This window comes from Nymphaea colorata, chromosome 6 (assembly GCF_008831285.2).
Source record: "Nymphaea colorata isolate Beijing-Zhang1983 chromosome 6, ASM883128v2, whole genome shotgun sequence".
NCBI classification, from domain to species: Eukaryota; Viridiplantae; Streptophyta; class Magnoliopsida; order Nymphaeales; family Nymphaeaceae; genus Nymphaea; species Nymphaea colorata.
This window is the reverse complement of record NC_045143.1, coordinates 19,678,597-19,695,798: the sequence shown is the minus strand read 5'-3', so window position 1 is coordinate 19,695,798 and position 17,202 is coordinate 19,678,597. Positions and strand designations below refer to the sequence as shown.

At 40.3% G+C, this 17,202-nt stretch overlaps 1 long non-coding RNA gene across 1 annotated transcript; it reads right to left on the bottom strand.

Annotated features, from left to right (window-relative positions):
- Positions 1-870: 870 nt before the first annotated feature.
- On the bottom strand, positions 871-2,435 carry LOC126410122 (uncharacterized). Its single transcript, XR_007573523.1, has 2 exons — positions 1,740-2,435; positions 871-1,653 (listed from the first exon to the last, which is right to left on the bottom strand). It is a non-coding gene; the product is annotated as an uncharacterized LOC126410122 (long non-coding RNA).
- Positions 2,436-17,202: the final 14,767 nt, after the last annotated feature.

Sequence of the window (17,202 nt, the reverse complement as noted above, 5' to 3'; positions counted from 1 at the left end):
CTATCGTATAGTTTATAATTAGTTATGAAGTACAAACCTACGGACGCTTAAGTAATTAATCATAAAATAACTAGGAATTTTTCAAAAATAAAGAACAGTAAAGTAAATTTTGAAGTACTTCATATTCGTGAAGAGTGTTTGTAAAAATTCTCTAAACACCAGACCACATGGTAACAGCAAGGCCTTTATATTCACAAATCTCACGAATAATGTTTTTTTTTTCAAAATTAAAGCACAAAATTAACATCCACAATTTTGAAAAGTGAATTTACAAGGACATCTATATGCACGTCATTCCACACAAGTACAATTTTATGAAAACTATTCGAAAGCATAAAAAGGGGAGGAAAAACCGTCATGAAACAGTGATTTTGGGATGCACAGTCTCGTCCATACTTAACTGTGGTGTTCAATCAAATCTTTTCGCATTTCCTCTTGGAAATTCTTTGTTGGCACAAATGATATCATGAGATTCAAGAGGCTCTGGATCTCACACTGGTCACCCCAGATATGACAATGGGATTTCTCGAGACCAGGCATTGTTTTTCAGGTTCAGTGAAGATCCGGCAGAGCATGACTCAGAAAATACGTTATAAATAAGATACATGTAGGACAGAACAATCTCTCTCCCGAATTCCCTTGTTCAAATAAACGGAATTTGTTATGCAGTTTGTTGTTACAACGGGCATTTTACATTTCAAATATCCATGTTCTGTTTTATTCATTTGTGTCTATCGCCGCCGATGTAACAGACACATATTCGAAGATGGGAAGAGTTGAAAGATAAATTCCAATACATCGAGCGCCCTTGAACAAGATCACTTCCCAATTTAAGCCCCACTAGGAAAGTACTTGGTTCAAAACTTCGAATAACAAAAATAACACAATCAGTTTTAGAGAGCTAAATAGAGCTCTTTGAAGTAATCAAAACGATGCAGAGCCGGCCAAAGAAGGACTAGGCACAGTTTTTGTAATAGAAAAAACTCAGGCCGATAGGACTTACATATATGAATTACTGGTGAAATGATGTAAATGAATTGCTTTAGGAAACTCTTTTCTAAGATCCACCAGGCCTGGGCAGGAAAACATAAATGTAAGGGGAAATAAGCAAAAAATAAAGAAAAGGGAGGAAAATAAGAGAAAAAACAAAAAGTCAAAAAACTAGTGACAATCAAAATCATTGAACCCATTTCATAAATTACTAATGCGAGTTACAGAACTTAACAGAAAGTTATTTATTAAGGGTAGAAAACTAAATTACGTTTACCCAAACCCTTCTTTTTTCTTAAAATGTTTCTGCATCTTTAATGAAATTAGGCCTGGTTTATGTTGGCAGAGTACCCAAAACACCGGTATCGTCCGAGTATAATCATTTCCATGCCGCTTGACGAAATCCATTTTCAAAAGCGAAAAGTCGATCAGTGTCACATGAAAATTAAGGATACACATATATCATAGCTCTCCTGCAGATCAAGATATCTGCAACCATTTGATAAATTTAAAGGCTTTAAAAAGCCGATGCCTAAAACAACAAAGATGGCTGAAACAACAAAGAGGAACACTCTTTTAGAGAAGAAATTAGAGGTTTGCAAGGAAAGTGGTGTTGGACCATCATGGAACAAGTGCCTCCATGACCCAAAGGGCGGCAGGCACCTGTAACGAGAGGCCCATCAAAATTTCAATCTGCCAGACTTGTAACTGTAACTACCATTAGCAGTGAAAACTGATGAGATAGGTACCTGACTATGTCTGGCTATACAGCTGCAAGCAGCCTTCTTTTCAGACCTCTTTTGGACCTTGAGTTGTTTCTACCACAGAGCAGTGGAAACAAACCAGGAAAAGAAAGTTTAGATGGGGTTATCAGGAGAGACGAGGCTCAACAAGTAGTTAAATAAACAGAAGAAAACAAGTAAAAAAAAAAAGTAAGAATAAACAGAGGGAATAGAAAGAGAAAAAAATGTTCCAGCGTTAACAGGGATGACATTCAAAAGTGAATTAAATATCATCCGGTAGGGTTTCACTGAATGGTATTGCTAGTTATGGGAGGTACTGAGGAAAGAAGAGAGACCAAAAAGTCATACTCCTCAACACCACATCACCGGCTTTCTCGCACCAACGAAACGCAATCTGCAAGGTGAAAGAAAATGAGTTCCGAGAAAACAAAAGCGAAGCGTTCCAATCAAAGAATGAGAGAGCAAAAGAGAAATGTATCGAATCTTGACAAGAGCGAAACCCATGAGAAAATGAGAGGAAGAAACGCTCGGTCAGACGATTGAATGAGTATCGCTGGTCTCAGGAAGCGCTCGAACATTCACCTTCATCGGCGCCGCTTAACCAGCTATCCTTACTCATTGAGAGAGAGAGGGAGGGAGAAGATGGCAGGGTCGAGAGAAGGGACGGTGAGGCAGAGGACGGTTCCAGTCCCTAATTTTAGGGTTTTGCATCCGTGGTGGCCGATTGCCATCCTCTTTATAGGGTTTTGTAGCCGTGCCGCTTGCCGACACACGTAGCTCGACTGATCGGGTTCGTATCCTTTATCCGAGTATTCGGATCGAACCAACCAATTTCCCGTTGATGATTCTATCACAGTTCGAATTTTTATTGTCCAACCCGAGTTATTCAAACCCAACCCGATCCATTTTTAGGGGGAAGTACGGAAGAAAGAAATGGAGGGGCCGACCGCACATTTAAGGCTGCTGAGCCAACTTGAGTTCCACTCGCTCAAAAAAACTTGACTTGTGCTTGACTGGCTTATGAATGAGCCAAGTTCTAGCTTACAAAAAATACTCGAAACGATAAACAAGTTGAGTTCGAGTTTTAGTTTTAGGAACTCAACTTATTTATACTCAACTCAACTTGCAAACCGATACTCTATATAATATTACCCTATATAATATTACCAAACTCAGTTCCTCAAGTCACTGATTTTAACTTTTTAGAGTAAAAACAAATTTTCACAAGTTACATGAGTTAAACGAGTTAATGCTTACACAAGCTCACACTAAACTAGTTAATGCCGAAACGAGTTAAACGGGCTAAACGAGTCAAGTTCGAGCTTGATTTTGTGTAGTCGAGTAGAGCTCAAGCTTGCTACAAGGAGCTCGACTCAAGTTCGAGTTGCTCCACTCAGCTCGTGGGCAGCCCTACATACGTCAGCTCGTGAAATATCCTCTCACCACCTTTGAAAGAGGCATTGGTGTCAGAAAAATTAACCAAAGGGCCAGTGGTGGAGCCACATGGTGACCTGACATCTTTAAACTTTTATCTTTACATAAATATAGGTGCTCCATAGATAAGAGTATTTCTAAAAGAGTGCCCTTCCAACCAATTTTTTGTGGCTCCGTCATTATTAAGGGTCTGTTAGACGGTCAGATATTTTACTGTAGAGCATAGACAAATATCTGTATTTTTGAATTTTATCCATGACCCATCACAGATGGGTGAAAAAACCTTCCTTGAAACCCAAAATATAGATTGTTATCTATGGATAATTTTTTAGGCTGGAGCCATTTCTCCCTCTAACCCTGGCTTGGTCCTCTCTTCGATCTCCTCTTCAACGGCAGCAGCATGTTTTTCCCCAAAGCAGAGCAGAGAGTTTTCTCATGCTTGCTCACCCCTACCCATACCCTCTTTTGTAAGTAATGTGTTGTAGCACGATCAATTTAACCTTGGAGAGCCCCCATCTTTTTATCCTGTTTTGAACCAAAGAGCAACTATAAGTTCATTTTGTGAAAAATTTCAGCCTAAGGCGTTTGTTGTATCACTAGATAGCTTGAAATTAATATATGAAATTTGGAACTGACAAACCATTTGGAACTTTGGAATTAGTTCGAGCATAACATTATTATTCAATAGCTATTAACGAGTGGAAATTGCTTATACTTGCTCTCTGATCCTTGAAGACATTCCACCGTCTTAGCAACCAATGGGATTATTCTAGCACTATGCTATCAAGCACAATAACTAAGAAAAATCTAAAGACCCAATTTGACCAGATACCTGTTTGGTAAGTTTTTCCAACTTTTTCAAGTCATTATTTTTAGGAACACTATTCTATCTAGTAGGAGAAGCAGCAAAATATCTCTGAAATGGTTTGAGGAACATCAGGAACATGATAATTTTATGCTTAATTTATTGACAAGTCTGTTGTAGTGTGGATACATTATACATTTTATATCATAAATTTATCATGTAATATATTTTTCTTGCTATGTTTGTTTTAAAATTGTTTATGGGTGTAGAACAAGTTACAAGGAAACAAAAAAAGGATTTTAACATGATTTAGTCTTGAATGACCTACATCTACGAATACTCTCTCTAACTCTCTATACTCTCTTATCGTTAGAGAGATGTTCCATTAAATAGACTAGAGAGAAGATATACATTCAGTGTCCACATTTGGTGGATTTGTTACACACGATTATGGTATAATATCTTGACTTCCAAGCTTCTTCTTGAGATATAGTGAAATCTTGAACCTGGCAATGCTTTAGTTAAGATATCAGCTATCTATTTGTTCTTCAGACTTGACAAATGCAACATGTATTTCTTGATTAGCCACCTTCTCTCTAACGAAATGAAAATCTATTTCAATATGTTTGGTGCGAGCATTTAAAATAGGAACGTGCAAATCTTTAAGCCCCTGCCATGGCCTTATATTATACCTTGATGCTAGACCAAACAACAGTATGTTCTTTATTGGACCCCCATGATATAATATTGCCTCCTAAACAAGTAACGTACCCATTGGTTGATCTTCTATCAGTCCAGGTAGGCAATCCAATCTGAAGATTTTTGGATCATAATACCATGAGATATGGTTCCTTGTAGGTATCTAAGAATGCATTTGACATGATTCCAATGAAGATTAATGGGAGCACGATAAATTGACATGCTTCATTAATAGCGAAGGAAATGTCTAGACGAGTAAGAATAACATATTGTAGGGCTCCCACAATGCTCCGACATAGTTTGTCATCTAGTAACATCTCCCCTTCATGCTTGAGTAAGTTCACATTAGGTGTAGCAGGAGTCATCGCTAATTTAGCATGTCTCATGTTAGCACGTTGTAGGATATCTGAGAAATGTTTCTATTGACAAAGAAGTAAAGTAGAATTTTTGTAAGTCACTTCAATTCCAAGAAAATAATGAAGAGTTGTCACACCTCAACCTTTTGACCCTCAAACAAAAAAGAGTTATAAATATAGAGCATTGAGATGTGGCTACATAACAATTCAAAAAAATAAGGAGCTATGTCATTCAAAACAATGGGACAACTTTCATTTATATAACAATTTCAGTTGTTTCAAAATCACATCTGTGTGTGACAAAAATGCCTCAAACTACATAATTGATACCTAATAAAAACATGACATCAATAAAATTAAAATAAGACGCGTCGGCACTACAAAGGACCCAAAACCTCTCCAGTAGAATATGAGTGAAGTCATCTGATCAACCTACTGCCTCGGGCAGCCAAAACCTGAAAAAAAGAAACAACTGAAGGTTTAGCCTTCACAGTATGGCAATAAGCCAAAAAAATCCCAAACCCTCTTAGTAGGGCTCAAATATGAGATAATCACAATCATAAAAACAAATTATCATTATGTCGTGTCAGGGTATAGTCACATAATTTGCCAAGAAGGCCCTTCACATAGACCACGACATTTAAGGCCACTCAATGACCACGATTACACAAATTCAATTCACATGCACATCATTTACATACATTTCATTCATATACTTTCATTTTCATTAGCTTTAGTGAATTGACAGTTCCTGTGGGTGCAAACACACGCACGTGCATACTGCGGCCGGCCTACAGCCAGGAGACAACCCCCGTGGGGGCGCATAACAGTATGGAACCATTCCCGCTGCAGCGGTAAAGCACTCATCCATGGGTGTGTGAATTCCAATGAGAGATACTCAGCATTCTCTAAGACACCCACGTTAGGAAGGCGGGTGCCCAACGCTCCAAGCACATCACACAACAGTACCCTGGGACCTTGCACAGCCTGCGCTCCAAACAGGCAAGACCAGTGGTGTAGGCAGGACAACTCCCAAACACAAAGCCACATCCCACTAGCATCTCATATCTTATTTTTTCATTATTATAATTATAATAGCACATTCACAAAATGACTTGCTAGCTCATGAGGTTGGTACACTTCACGAGTGCATCCACACCTCCAATTGCCTCCACACGAGGGCCACACATATCATTACATTCTTAGCTAGCCGTCATACAGTACGGGTACAACGACCCACCAATTTATTCATTTGCATCATTGTCTGCGGTAATGCATATGCAACGAATCACAACATTCACATTCATAAAAACTCACATCTTAACAATAACATCATTCGCATCTTTAAAAAATTAGTCAAATCCCGAAAAGTAGCATGGATTCGTGATTGGCTCGTAGCTGTCATAGGCAGTTATCATTCTAGGATGTTTTCTAATGCACAATTGGGGTCGAAGAGACACTCGACTGGATACCTCACCTCATCTGTCCTAAACAATTATCAATTCTAGTATGCACATGCAATGCGTAACATTTTCAAAACAAGCTTCTAATAGCATTTCAAAACAAATCTGATCATATGTCCAATCAGTTGCATGCATACATACATTCACTAACAAAACAATCATTCACTCACAAAACAATCCTAAGATCCCACGATCTTAGGAACACACATTCACACGTTGGCCCTAGGTAGGGATTTGCCTGGAATGCCACCATACCTGTCGCGAGTCCACAAAACACTCCAAAACACCTCGAGCTTCACGTCTAGTTGCTCAAGGTCTACTGGATGCGTCCGGTGTACCTGCAAACATACACAAGTGGTAAATTCTCTACTAGTTTAGTTTCACAATGCATACAAATATAAAACAAAATCATTGAGGCACATGTCATTGCCTCAAGAGGGTGTCGACGGGTAGTGTCGACCTACAAGCCCTCCAGTAGGCCTCTTCCCAACTTCTTCACATTGCCACCAAACACCAAAACTCAATGCTTCGATCAATCCACCACTAACACATTTCTCATTAGCTTTTTTTAGTTGAATCGTCTTCCCAATAATACACCTAACTTACATGCTCTTCTCCAACTAACATCTAAATACGTCCATCGACAATAGTATGTACCACAAGTTGCAATAACGGTCTTATAGCTTCTCAACCATATCAAATCTCTACCATGTTTCCCAATAGCTTCGAAAATCAACACATCATGCTAGAAAAACACTTATACACGTATATCCTCGTCTTCGCAACATAGTCATAAACTTCCCCCAAAATAGCAACATCGCTAATATGCATTCCAAATCATCAAATCATGAGTCTAGCTTGCTCAAATAATAATTATACATGCTCTAATAGATAATATTCAATAATGTAAGATCGATTAGGTCTCGCTCACCCCAATCTTAGTGTCCAAACTGTTGTAATGTCCTTGGCAGCCAAAATTGTTTGCTGTTGTTGTCAACCACACGGCCTACTCGCTGAAAAAAAAGGGGAAGACAGACATCCCTAGCTGAAATCCAATCATCCACCAATAAGTACGATGAATATCAACGAAAGGAAGATGAAAAGAGATGTCTACCGTGAGAAGAAGGCAGTTGGCAAGGCAAAAAGTGAGGCTCGGCAGAGAGGCAGGGTTTCAATTGAGGGAGAGAGAGAATGTGGGCAGAGAGGGTTCAAATAGAGAGGAGAGACATATAGAGAGGGTGAGAAAGCGTGAGAGTGGCAGAAGAGGGAGATAGCACGAGAGAGGGAAGGGGTGTGGGCAGAGGCTTGAGAATGCAATGAAGGAGGGAGAAGGAGAAGGAAGAGAAAGGTAGAAGGAAGAAAGCAAAGAGGGTTCGAGAGGGCTTACCTGAGCGCCGCCGCCGCCGTCCTCCACCTCTGTCGTCGCTGCCCTTCTTCCGCTGCCTGCTTCTCTGTCACAAGGATCAGTGAGAGATGAGAGAATGAAGAAGAGGGAGGTTCTGCAGAAGGCAAGGGAGAAGAGACAAAGAGGAGGAGGGAGCTAGCGTCGGGCTCCTCTTCAAGCCTGGAGTTTAGGTCCGGTTCTAGACCCGCTCCAGCCCAACCAGACTTAATAAAAAAAGAACGACATCCTACCCTCCTTAATAAAATTTCGTCCTTGAAATTTAGATCATACCTCAATGCAAAAACAAGTGTGGATATTTCTTTCGCATATCTTCCTCAGGTTCCCCATGTACTTTCCTTCAATCCATAGTGTTGTCATTCCACTCTTACCATAGAAATTTTCTTAGTATGAAGCACTTGCTCTTTTTGATCCATAATTTGAATATGTTTGTCTTCCATTGTCAAATCATTTTGCACTTGAATACTTTGAAAGTCAATCACATGCATATGTTTTGGTATGTACTTTCGAAGAATGGAAACATAGAAAACATCATGAATATGACTCAAATTAGGTGGTAGTGCCAATTTGTACGCCACCTCTCCAATCTTCTCTAATATCTCGAATGGTTTAATGAACCTCGAACTCAACTTTCCCTTAACACTAAATCAAAAAACGCCTTTATTAGGTGAAATCTTCAAGAACACATGATCACCCACCCCAAAAGCCAACTCTCTGCGTCGATTGTCGGCATAACTTTTCTGTCTACTCTGAGTAGTCAATAACTTTTTCTTTATCAATTGCACTTGGTCGGTGTAGTGTTGCAATACTAAAGGGTTCTCGATATTGCCATCACTCAATTCGGTCCAACAAGTTGGCGATCTGCATGGCCTTCCATACAATGCCTCAAAAGGTGTCATCCCGATGCTAGAATGGTAACTGTTATTATATGCAAATTCTGTCAATTTCACATGTTTATCTCATTCTCCTTTCCAATCTAAAACACAAGCACGTATCCTGAATGGTCCTCTCAGATTGCCCATCAGTTTGGGGGTGGAACGCTGTACTCAGCTTAAGCTTAGTACCCAATGCCTTTTGCAATTGCCCCCAAAACCTAGAGGTAAAACGTGGATCTCGATTTGCAATAATAGACTTGGACACTCCATGCAATCTCACTATCTCATCAATATATAACTCTATGAGACTTTCCAATGATTGACTGATCCTGATTGGCAAAAAATGAGCGGACTTCGTAAGTCGATCAACAATCACCCATATGACATCATGTTGTCTTCTGGTGTGAGGCAACCCAACCAAGAAATCCATCGTAATGTCCTCCCATTTCCACACTAGGATATCAATTCTTGCAACAAGCCTCCTGATCATTAGTGTACTGCTTTGACCTGCTGGCAAGCTAAGCACTTTGCTATATATTCTGCAATTTCACGTTTCATTCCAGGCCACCAAAAATTTCTTTTCATATCCTGAAACATCCTTGTACTGCCAGGGTGTATAGCAAATTTGGATTTGTGAGCTTTATCGAGCAACTGATGTTTTACCCCTTCAATTCTAGGGACCCACAATCTTTGTTGAAACCGCAATGAACCATCTTCATCTTGATACCAAGAAAAATTTACCTTCTTGCTTTCTTCCATGTTCTTAGCAAAATCGAGATTTTCCTTTTGCTTCAATATAAGCTCTTCCAATAGAGGATGTCGTATCAAGGCCGTCATTGTTACTTTGTTCTCGCTACAAAGGTAAAGTTGTCATGCTATCACATCTTGCAACAATGTCCAAGAACAAGTCAACATATTGCACATCATTGCTTTAGCCTGTCTACTCAAAGCATCAGCCACCACATTACCCTTGCCTGCATTGTAAAATCATAATCATTTAAGTATTCAATCCATCTTTTTTGCCTCAAGTTGAGATCCTTTTGAGAGAATATGTACTTTAATGACTTGTGGTCTATAAATACCTAAAAAATTGCACCATAGAGATATTGTCTCCACATCTTCAATGCGAACACAACCGCTCCTAACTCCAAATCATGAGTGGGATAGTGTTTCTCATGATTCTTCAATTGTCTTGATGCATAAGCCACTACATGACCATATTGCATCAATACACAACCGTAACCGATTCCCGATGCATCGGTGTACACCACAAATCCAGAATGACCCGATGGGAGCATCAAAATAGGAGCGATGGTAAGCTTGTCGTTGAAAGTTTGGAAATTCTTTTTGCACTCTTCATTCCAAACAAACTTCACTCATTTTCTTAATGGCTTAGTCATGGGCGTAGTTATTTTCAAAAAGCCTTGTATAAACCTGCGATAATATCCTGTCAATCCCAAAAAGCTTATAACCTCAGTTGCATTGCATGGCGTCTTTCAGCCCTATACAACCGACACCTTAGCCAGATCAATGGAAATTCCATCCTTCGAGATCTCATGACCAAGGAAGTTTACCCTCTCTAGCCAAAAATTCACATTTTGAGTTTTTGGCATATAACTTATGCTTGCGCAAAATACTCAACACACTCCTTAAGTGATCTCTATGCTCTATCTCACTATTTGAGAACACCAAAATGTCATCAACAAAAACAATAACAAATCGATCCAAGTAGTCTTGAAAAACCCGATTCATGAGGCCCATAAACGCTGCGAAAACATTGGTCAACCCAAAAGACATGACCTTGAATTCATAGTGCCCATATCTAGTTTGAAAAACAGTCTTAGAAACATATTCCTCCCGTATCAAGAGTTGATGATAACCTGTCCTCAGATCGATCTTGAAGAATACCTTTGCATTCTTAAGCTGATCAAATAAGTCTTCAATCCTAGGAAGCGGATACTTATTCTTGATAGTGACTTGATTCAACATGTGTTAGTCTATGCACAAGCGCATCGTTCCATCCTTCTTCTTAACAAATAACATGGACGCTCCCCAATGTGACACACTAGGTCGAATGAAGCCCTTATCTAAGAGCTTCTGCAATTGCTTCTTCAATTCTTCTAACTCTGCTGGTGCCATTCGGTATGGTGCCTTAGAAATGAGAGTTGTCCCTGGTAACAACTCTATCTTGAATTCAACTTCTCGTGTTGGAGGCAAACTCAACAATTCGTCAGGGAACACATCAGGGTACTCACTCACAACAGCAACATCTTGTAACTTCACCAGCTCCATCTCATTGGTCAACACATTGACCAAGAATGCAACACTTTCATTTTCTATCAAACGTTTAGCCTTCAATATAGACATCATTATCTTATCAGTTCAACTAGCTTTACGAGCATGGAATTCCATAAGTTGCATATCACTAGTCAACAACTATATCTGCTTCTTCCTATAATCTATATCGGCATAATGCACATAAAGTCAATCCATGCCCAAAATCACATCGAATTCACTGAGAGTTGTGATCACCAACTGTGCATGTAAGTGATGTTGACGGATCTCTACATCCATATCAGGTAGATACTCGCTACACGACTCTTGAGTATGCATAGGGTTGACGACTTTTAAAACATATGGCATGATCCTAGCTGACACTTCTAGTGAAGTGGCAAATCGACTAGATATAAACGAATGAGTTGCCCTTGCATCAAACAACACTCTAGCAATATGAGAACCAATAAGTAAAGTACCTTCAATAAGGTCGTGTGCTCGTCGCTCCTCCACAGTAGTAGCGTAAACACGTTCGGTTGTCTTTTGTGTATTAGAAGGACTGGTCTCGGGCTTCTTCAACTCTTTTTCTTGCTTTATGGGGCAATCTTTGATGAAGTGCCCCATCCCTCCACAATGTAAACACGCCCCGGTCACCCGATAACTTGGCTTTTTGGGGTGCACACGTGAGCAAGTGGCGCACTTTGGTGAAGTCGGAGTGGCCACTGACCCCTGTGTGGCCTTACTGCGGTTTGGCTTGTCCCGTCTGAATGTTTGGTCATCACGTCTCTCATAAGACTTTGCCCTGCCTACAAAGTGTTGGTGATTGACTTGTGTTCGCCCACCATGAGAGTGCTGGCCTGCCTTCTTATAATGGTCCTTATGTGTCCTTGCCCAGTCCTCTTCCATGCATCTCGCCATGGTGACCGCCTCGTCCAAGTCGCGAGGTCTGCTTGACATAACTTTGCTTCGCAGTCCATCACGCAGCCCACGCACAAACTTGCCTGCTCTGGCCTCATCTGTAGTGTAGAGATGCAAGCAATACACCTTCAAGTGTCGATATTTCATAATGTATTCTTTCAAGCTCAATTGAAACTCAAAAGTAATGCAAATCAAGAAACTCTTGCATTTTTTTGTCTCTAGCATGCACTCAAAAGTAAGTACTGAAGAAGAAATCTCTAAACTGCTTCCATGAGATTGACAGTTAGCCAGGAAACTGGATCTCATGAGTCGATTGCCACCAGTTCTTGGCATCACCTTTCAATAGGTAAGAGCCGTAATTTTCTTTGTCTCCTTATGGCATCTTCAGAAGCTCAAAAATGCATTCAACTTCTTCAATCCATTCCTTTGCCTTGTCTGGACTGCCATCTCCTGTAAAGACAGGCGGCTGCATCAACATAAACTGTTGGAACGACACCGTTGTTGCATTCTCTTGAAGTGGCGCAGTGGTTCTCCTATAGGAGATGCATCGCTCCTCTGATTAATGACCATCGACTATATAAGGGAGGTCAGTGTTTGCAACATTGTCAGCAGTATGGTCTGTTGATCCATAGGTGGAGTTTGCCTTGGTGGGGTTTGGGCACCCACACTAGTTTGGACGTTCTGTTGCCCTGATGTACTATCATCCATTGGGGTACGTGCATTAGAATGGGTCGAACTTGGCTCTCTTTGTGCCTCTGTAGGTGGCCCAGCTTGCTTTTTACCCTTACGTTGGTGCTCCATCTATACAAACAAGAACCCTTGTTCTCAAACCAAGTCTATGACCAATCCTGTAAATCCAATCACAAACGTGCATTAACACAATGTCTCAAAACATCGATCACATTACGTACGTATACTTTACTTGTAAAATCAAAACTACAATAACAATTCAATCAAATAAATACGTACCTGGGCAACACGGCTTCACAGATAGGCTTTAACTCACATCGATAGTGGAGTTTGTCATACCTCTGATACCAAAGCTGTCACACCTCAACCTTTTGACCCTCAAACAAATTTTTTTTTGTAAACATAAAGCATTAAGACGTGAATACACAACAATTCAAAAAAAGATGGAGCAATGTCATTCGAAACAATTGGGCAACTTTCATTTATATAACAATTTCAATTCATACAAAATCACACCTGTGTGTGACAAAAATGCCCCAAACTACATAATTGATGCCTAATAAAAATAAGACATCAATAAAATCAAAATAAGACACGTCGGCACTACAAAAGACCAAAAACCTCTCCAGTAGGATGTGAGTGAAGCCATCTGATCAACTTGCTGCCTCGGGCCGCCAAAACCTGAAAAAAAAAAAGAAACAACTGAAGACTTAGCCTTCGCAGTATGGAAACAAGTAAAAAAAAACTCAAACCCTCTTAGGTAGGGCTTAAATATGAGATAATCACAATCATAAAAACAAATTATCATTATATTGTGTCAGGGCATAGTCACATAATTTGCCAAGAAGGCCCTCACATAGACCACGACATTTAAGGCCATTGAATCACCACGATAACACAATTTCAATTCACATGCACATCATTCACATACATTTCATTCATATACTTTCATTTTCATTAGCTTTAGTAAATTGACAGTTCCTATGAGTGCAAACACAGACACGTGCACACCGCGGGCAGCCTACAACCGAGAGACAACCCCGTGGTGGCCCATAATAGTATGGAACTATTCTCACTGCAGCGGTAAAGCACTCATCCATGGGTGTGTGGATTTCAATGAGAGATACTCAGCCTTCCCTAGGACACCCAGGTTGGGAAGGCGGGTGCCCAACGCTCCAAGTACATCACACAACGGTACACTAGGGCCTTGCACAGCCTGAGCTCCGAACAGGCGAGACCAGTGGTGTAGGCAGGACAACTCCCAAACACATAGCCACATCTCACTGGCATCTCATATCTTATTCTTTCATTATTATAATTATAATAGCACATTCACAAAATGACTTGCTAGCTCATGAGGTTGGTACACTTCACGAGTGCACCCACACCTCCAATTGCTTCCACACGAGGGCCACACATATCATTACATTCTTAACTAGCTGTCATACAGTATGTGTACAACTACCCTCTAATTCATTCATTTGCATCGTTGCCCGCGGCAATGCATATGCAATGAATCACAACATTTACATTCATAAAAACTCACATCTTATCAATCACATCATTCACATCTTTAAAAACTTAGCCAAATCCTGGAGAGCAATATCGATCTGTGATTGACTCGTAGCTGTCCTAGGCTGTTATCATTCTAGGATGCTTTCCAATGCACAATTGGGGTCGAAGAGACATTCGACTGGATATCTTACCTTATCTATCCTAAGCAGTTATCAATTCTAGCATGCACATGCAATGCGTAACATTTTCAAAACAAGCTTCTAATAAATTTTCAAAACAAATCTTATCATATAATCAATCATTTGCATGCACACATACATTCATTTACAAAACAATCATTCAATCACATCATAATCCTAGGATCCCACGATCTTAGGAACATACATTCACACGTTGGCCCCAGACATGGATTTGCCTAAAATGCCACCATACATGTCGCGTGTCTAAAAAACACTCCAAAACACATCGAGTTTCACGTCTAGTTGCTCAAGGTCTACTGGACGCGTCTATTGTACCTGCAAACATACACAATTGGTAAATTCTCTACTGGTTTAGTTTCCAAATGCATACAAATATAAAACAAAATCATTGAGGCACATGTCATCGCCTCAAGAGGGTGTCGACGGGTAGTGTCGACCTACAATCCCTCTAGTAGGCCTCTTCCCAACTTCTTTACGTTGCCACCAAACCTCAAAACTCAATGTTTCGATCAATCCACCACTAACACATTTCTCATTAGCTTTCTTTAGTTGAATCGTCTTCACAATAATACGCCCAACTTACATGCTCTTCTCCAACTAACATCTAAATATGCCTATTGACAATAGTATGTACCACAAGTTGCAATAACGGTCCTATATTTTCTCAACCATATCAAATCTCTACCATGTTTCCCAATAGCTTCGAAAATCAACACATCATGCTAGAAAAACATATACATGTAGATCCTCGTCTTCTCAACATAGTATAAACTTCCCCAAAATAGCAACATCACTAATATGCATTCCAAATCATCAAATCATGAGTCTAGCATGCTCAAATAATAATTATACATAGATAATATTCAATAATCTTGGCTCGATTAGGTCTCACTCACCCCAATCTTCATGTCCAAATTGTCGCAATGTTCTTGGCAGCCACCTCAAGTGTTCGATCAAGTGCCAATGCCAAAAATTGCTTGTTGTCGTCATCAACCACACGGCCTACTCGCTGAAAAAAAAGGGAAGACAGACTTCCCTAACTGAAATCCAATCAGCCAGCAATAAGTACGGTGAATATCAACGAAAGGAAGATGAAAATAGAGGTCTGCCGTAAGAAGAAGGCAGTTAGAAAGGCAAAAAGGGAGGCTCGGCAGAGAGGCAGGGGTTCGGTTGAGGAGAGAGAGAACGTGGGCAGAGAGGGTTCAAATAGAGAGGAGAGACAGACAGAGAGGGTGAGAAAGCATGAGAGTGGTAGAAGAGGGAGATAGCACGAGAGAGGGAAGGGGTGTGGACAGAGGGTCGAGAATGCAACGAAGGAGGGAGAAGGAGAAGGAAGAGAAAGGAAGAAGGAAGAAAGCAAAGAGGGTTCAAGAGGGCATACCCGAGCGCCGCCGCCACCGTCCTCCACCTCTGTCATAGCTGCCCTTCTTCCGCTGCCCGCTTCTCTGTCGCAAGGATCGGTGAGAGATGAGAGAACGAAGAAGAGGGAGGTTCTACGGAAGGCAAGGGAGAAGAGACGGTGAGGAGGAGGGAGCTAGCATCGGGCTTCTCTTCATGCCTGGAGTTCGGGTCCGGGCCTAGACCTGATCCAGCCCAACCTGACTTAAAAAAAAGAATGATCGTTACAAGAGTGCCTAATTCATTAATGGAAAATTTGCTGCTGATTTCACATATCAAAGACTGCACTTCATTATTTGAACTTTCTTGTAAGTATGAGATCATCCACATATATCAACAAGTAGATACTAGAAGATCCCCTATATTGTATGAAAAGCAAGGAATCTAACTTGGATTCAACAAATTTGTTTGTCTCTAAACATTTTAAACTATCAAACCATGTACGAGGAGCTTGTTTTAGTTCATACAATGTTTTCCCAAGTCTATAGGCATGGTGAGCATAATGCATATCTTCAAACCCAAGTGGTTGACTCATATATACTTCTTCCTTTAGTAGTCCATGCAATAAAGTGTTATTTACATCCAATTGATGAATGTGCCATCCACGATTTTTAGCAATAGTAAGAACAAGTTTTACAGTGGTTAGTTTAATAACTGGACTGAATGTGTCGAAGTAGTCAATTCCTTCTTGTTGGCTATACCCTTTAGCAATAAGGAGAGCTTTGTATCTAGCAATTGTTTTATCGGCGTGCCTTTTGATCTTATAAATTCATTTGCATCTGATTATATATTTTCTTTTGGATCAAATGGGACCAGTTCCCATGTCTTATTTTTGTGGAGAGCTTCAATCTTCTCTTTCATGGCCTGCATCCATTTAGGATCTTCCTGAGCTTCATCCAACCATGTGGGTTCAACTTCATCCATCGTGGTCTGAGTGAGATATTGGGTCGATGTGTTTCGTCTTGAGACCAGGTCACCATAAGGTGAGATCTAAGAGGAGCCTGGAGATGAGATGGTGACTGATCATGAGATGGTTCAGGTATTGTTGGCCCAGGCTCAATGTCAATCGGTGTGAGTGTCTCACTAGGCTGATCAATAGATTCATTGGTGGAACTTAGATGACTAAGCTGGTTGAGCTTCAGATTATATAAAGGCCGAGGTAGTAGGACATGTTCAAGTCTAGTTTTGTTTGTTGTTTGCTCTAGAAAAGGGTTGGACAAAAATTGACTAACAACAATCCATCTAGAAATTACATTTACTGTGAGAGCCGCACAATACCTAGAGCACATGAAAGAGGATTCATCAAAAATCACATGCCAGGAAATAACAACCATGTTTGTGACCAGATTATAGCAAATATATCCTTTGTGGTAGGTACCATATCCAAGAAAAATAGATGATTGAGCCTTGGGAGATAACTTAATTTTCCATTGAGGTCCC